This window comes from Spinacia oleracea, chromosome 4 (assembly GCF_020520425.1).
Source record: "Spinacia oleracea cultivar Varoflay chromosome 4, BTI_SOV_V1, whole genome shotgun sequence".
Taxonomy (NCBI): Eukaryota; Viridiplantae; Streptophyta; class Magnoliopsida; order Caryophyllales; family Amaranthaceae; genus Spinacia; species Spinacia oleracea.
The window spans coordinates 150,046,301-150,051,758 of NC_079490.1; the positions used below are offsets into that span (position 1 = coordinate 150,046,301).

The 5,458-nt window shown below is 40.0% G+C and overlaps 1 long non-coding RNA gene across 1 annotated transcript; it reads right to left on the reverse strand.

The window, feature by feature from the left end:
* Positions 1-252: 252 nt before the first annotated feature.
* Positions 253-3,358, reverse strand: LOC130459935 (uncharacterized). Its single transcript, XR_008919683.1, has 4 exons — positions 3,067-3,358; positions 2,613-2,740; positions 2,449-2,530; positions 253-887 (listed from the first exon to the last, which is right to left on the reverse strand). It is a non-coding gene; the product is annotated as an uncharacterized lncRNA (long non-coding RNA).
* Between the last annotated feature and the right edge of the window lie 2,100 nt (positions 3,359-5,458).

Here is a 5,458-nt window from a genome sequence, read left to right on the forward strand (position 1 = left end):
AGATAATTATTTATTAATAAAGTATATATAAAAGTGGATGTGGTGATTGAAAGAGTAAATAGGTTTGGAGGTCCCTAAACTTTGCCAAAAGGAGCAGTTAGGTCCCTCAAGTTTCAAAAGGAGCATTTAGGTCCCTCAAAATGGATGGAAACCGCTGCTTTTTGACTTCTGTTACTAACGTCTGTTAAATGAATTAAAAATAAAGGCAAATTAATATAAAGGGCAGAAAAGGACAAAATAACAGTTACTTTTACATATTAACAACTAGTCTTATATGCACGCGATGCGTGCTAATATAAAAAAAGCAAATTTGAACCCCTAAAGCAAACATACAACCAGATATTTGTTCAAAGAGAGATTAAGTAAAACAATATTTATATACACTTTAAATACTTTTGCATTCTACTACAAAGTCGCAATTCATCTCCTCCCAGGCTCCAGCCATGAATCATAGTCTGATGCGTAGCACTTAAGACGTTGAAATGTGATAAGAGCTTCAACGCAGGCACATAGCAGTGTCAGACTTCAAGACAGCCTTGTAATCTTATACTAACATGCAGCAAGGTGGTTCCAAGAAATTCAACAAACTAAACTAAACAGAATTCCATGGTTCTTTTCCTTACTTTAAAGCCACAAAATCATTACAGCAACCGCATAGGACACCAGGAGATTACAGCCACATTGAATGACAGGTTAACCATTTAATATCCCTTCCTTCATCAAGCCAAGCATGCTCTTTTTTGAGATTGCGTATGATGATTGACAAACCTATGATAATCTCATTTGAAGAGCCATCATCAATACATCTACCATCAGAATATCAGATACTTGGAAGAAACACTTAATTGTTGACATTTGGCTTTATGATTTGCACGCCAATGCAATACCTACACACAGAGAAAGTAAATAATTAGCAATAGTTGCTAAAAAAGTCACTCAATTTCTAAAGAGATTAAGTTGCAATTGCCTGGTGTTTACTATGAAGTTTGGCCATGAGAATATTGAGAGTGTAATTTTTTTTTTTTTTTAAACAAAATAGCTGCCAGTTTAAAATGTGATGCCCGATTTCTCTGCTAAGAACATTTCCTTGTGAATACTATGAAGTTTGGCCATGAGAATATTGAGAGTGTAATTTTATTTGTAAAAACATAGCTGCCATTTTTTTGTATCCCCTAAGCTAACCTATGCTGGCTGTGTAAAGATCATACTCTTCATCTCTTCCCTCGATAGAAATCTTCTTGTGGATCCTATGGAAGGACAGGTTCTCTACTTAAAGTTTCTTGTACAGATGATTGATTGTCCCCTCCTTTTTTTCCCCTAGCTTTAAGCCGTGCAACCTATTTTCCAAACCCCTTATGCATGCTATTCATGAATGCCTATGTTTGAACCGTATATGGCTTGTACTCCAACTTCCACCTCACCCTCTCCAAGAAGAAAATTAGTCTTGGCTTCAAGCAAATTTGTCCTCAAACATAGGAAGTAGAAGACTTTCCTGAAGTGTCCTCAAACAAAGGTGTGTGTTTTAAAAAATGGAAGTTCAGAAACCTAAAGACAGGGTAAGTCCTCTGTACTTTTCGAAGATGCCTCTAGCACTTTAGAACTCGCATTATTCATTATGAAGCAATAATAGATAAAACGTAATTCAAAAGCTAACCATTGGAAAAAAAACCTTCAAAATTAACAAAATAATGAAAACAAATGAATAAACTAAACTAATCAGATTAACTGAAATAATCGGAACAACAAAAAACAATTAAACTTTTCATGTTAACTTAACTAATAAGAACAACTGAATTAATCTAAATCCAAGTTATATAGCTAGCATATACCAGCAATTTTTTCAGAGCCTAGGGTCAAACATAAATGAAACAGGTAACTTCAATAGGTTGTTCATGTTGTCGTATACCATCAATTTATATCTTATATGAACTTTTGTACTCGGTTCATTTATAGGCTTCCATGAATTCATCATTAGTTTGAAATGTCACATACGTGTAGAGTCTAGCACTCTAGCCCATGGGTAACGTATTATTCAGACTCGCTATAAGGGTCAAATGGACATGTTTGCAGGTGTTACACAGAGTCACTTCATGAACATTTATGCCCAAAAATTGAAAAAAAATATGCAAACGCAACATAACATTCATGCCAAAACATTCATGAGAAAAGAAATCAAGCTTATTAAACAGAAAAAATTGAAAACAAATGCAAACTACACCACTACAAATGATTAGCTACTAAACAGAACGTGTCAAATTATTGATAACGGTTCAACAACACCTTTCAAAAGATTGGTTCAATGTAACCCAAACGATTGCATATATCAACTAATTAAGGTTCAACAACACCTCCAAAAACTTAAACAAATGAAACCCAAATTAGCAAATACAATGACTGAATTATTAGACAATAATACGGAACTAAACAAACTTGATTGAAAACCCATACCATGTAAAATGAGACAGTAAAATCAGCTCGTTTCTTCCATAATCATCATCATCACCGAGCTCCGCGAAAAACTATTTACCACCTAAATTTAAAGAAAATCAATTAACCGAAATCTTCAAGAAAATCATAGCATTAGAAAACAGTGAAATCAAAAGATGCAGTACGTATTGTTTGTCTCAGAGATGTTGCATTCAGCAGCAACTGATTGAAGCCACTCATTTTCTCTTTCCTCTTCAAGTAAACAAACAGCAGATGTGTTACGCTTGAACTCGGAATCTATGAACGTGTCAATCTGATTCAAAAAAAAAAAACTCAGTAAGATCACTATCATCATAGAATTAGAAAACAATGAAATCAAAAGATGCAATACAAATTCCCATAAACGAATAATATCCAAAAACAACTCTTCATTCTCCAATTTTCGGTCTTTCTCCCTGTTTTTCCTCAAATCTCAATTCAATCTAATTAAACAAATTCCCACATTTTAGCAAAGTTCAACCAATTAAGAGTTTAAGACCCATAGGCTAACTTGTGGGGAAGCAAACATTGAATAGCAACATTAATTCACAGAGCTTCTAAAACAGTTAGAAGATACGGAGCTGTTGTATTAATGTGTACCTCCATCAACGTAATTGAGTTCACCGTGCGGAATGCAGATTATTCTGTGTTTATTATGTCGGCTGCTGTCAATGTTCCTGAATCATTCCTGAAGCACTCCATCAACATAGTGACATCCTCGGCAGTGATCTTCTCCATCTCTTTTAGCTTCATTATAACAAACTCTGCAGCACTGTAACAAACAAATATATAATGGTTAAGTATAATATAAACTATATATACTTGACTTCGATCATCAATGCTCTTGAATTGCAGAACTCACCTTACGACGTTATCATCATCAAGATCAGCTGCCTGAATGTCAGCATGTGTATGTGATGGACCGTACAGGCCGTACCACCAAGCCACCTACTCACATAGTCTATCACAGAAGAAACAAGAGGGGACAGCATATAACAGCAGACCTGCAGAACAACAGCCACAACAAAGGGCAGCAAGAGGCACAAGAACATTAACAACACATGAGGACAAGGCTCATCAATGCAACGTACTAGAAGTGAAGCAGGGAGAGTATAAATAGAGGAAGAAAGAAGAGAGCAGTAGTTAAGGAGTTTGTAGTACACTAAAGAGACTTGTAACCTAAAGTTACTAACTTGGAGAATAGTGGCCTCAAGCTACTGATTTATGTATGAACCTTTATCAATTAAATAAATCAAGCTCTCTTTCCTAGTTGCTGTGTTCTTTCTGTTCTGTTTCTGCAGGTGGTTCTTGCAAGTCTATTGCATTTGGTATCAGAGCGGACAGATCCAGGGAGGAGGGAAACATGGCGCGTTCCAACTCACAGAGGTTCGAAACCTTGGAAACGGGGCTGGAGGAAGTAAGCCAGAAGGTGGCGGAGTTGGAAGCAAACATCCAACAAGTGTTGAAGGCAGGAATGGAAAATTTCCAAAAAACATTGGCCGAGAACTTCTTAGCCAAGAGCACAGAGGATACAGTCAGAAACCAAGAGGCCATGAATGAAGCAACCACCAGAGTCGAGGGGAGTATTGAAAAGTTACGGGAAGAGCAGAACACTCAAATGGCCTTGATGAAAAAGGACCAAGAAAAGTTTATGGAGGATATGAGAAGGTTATTGGACAGGAGGGCGGAGGAAGAAGGGTCTTCCGAGGCAAGAGAAAACAGAAAGGGGCGTGGGTTTGATGGCGGCGGCGGCCACTGGAAACACCGCAAGCTGGACATGCCATTGTTTGAAGGGCTCGACCCGGATGGGTGGATATTAAGGGGTGAAAAGTATTTCGATTTTTATCGACTTACCGACCAAGAAAAACTGAACGCGGCGGTGGTGTCGATGGAGGGGGATGCGTTGCGGTGGTTCACGTTTGAATCCAGGCGGAATCCGATGGGGTCGTGGGAGGAATTGAAAGCCCGTGTGTTGATGAAGTATCGACCGACGAATGCCGGAACCCTACACGAGCAGTGGTTGGCCACCACCCAAACCGCCACGGTGGAGGAGTATGTGAATCGGTTCATTGAACTGGTATCGCCCCTTGACGATGTGCCGGAGAGCATCCTGATGGGACAGTTTATTAATGGTCTCAAGGAGGATATAAAGGCGGAAATTCGAGTTCTCAATCCAGAAGATTTAGATCAGGCTATGGCAATGGCTTCTCGGGTCGAGGTGAGGAATCGGGTGAAGAAGACGGGGCCACCATATAATAGGACCGGATCCTTTTCATACTTCAGTAAAGGGCCCTTATCCACTGCCCAACAAACTAACCCATCAGCCCAAAACTCTCAAGCCCACAACTTTCAAACCTTGAGCCCAAACACTAATAACCCACTATCCAGAAACAACAACTACAAACCAAACTCTTCCGTTGGATCCCACGCAAGTGTGTCGTCAACCACCCACCTACCCAGAAACTCAGGGGCGTCGTCGCGATTTTCCGGCGAGGTAAGGCGTTTATCGGAGCGTGAATTACAAGAAAAGAAAGCCAAAGGTTTGTGTTTCAAGTGTGACGAAAGGTGGGGAGTGGGGCATCAGTGTAAAAGAAAGGAATTGAGTGTGTTGCTCATAGACGACGGAGAGGAGGCGATAGGGGAGGAGTATGGGGATATGCTGGCGCCGTATGAAGCCGAGGAACAGGAACATGACATCCCGACCACTGTGTCAATCAACTCTATTGTTGGCCTTACCAACCCCAAAACCATGAAATTACTCGGGCGAATTGGCGGTGGTGAGGTGGTGGTGATGGTTGATCCCGGAGCTACTCACAATTTTATCTCACTGCGTGCAGTAGAGGAGCTGGGCGTACCTGTGTCAGCCGCACCGGGGTTCGGCGTGTCATTAGGGGATGGGAAGGCAGTGAGAGGAGAAGGGGTGTGCAAAGGGGTGAGACTGGTTATCGGAGATGGAGTGGTAGTGGTGGAAGACTTTCTTCCCTTACAACTA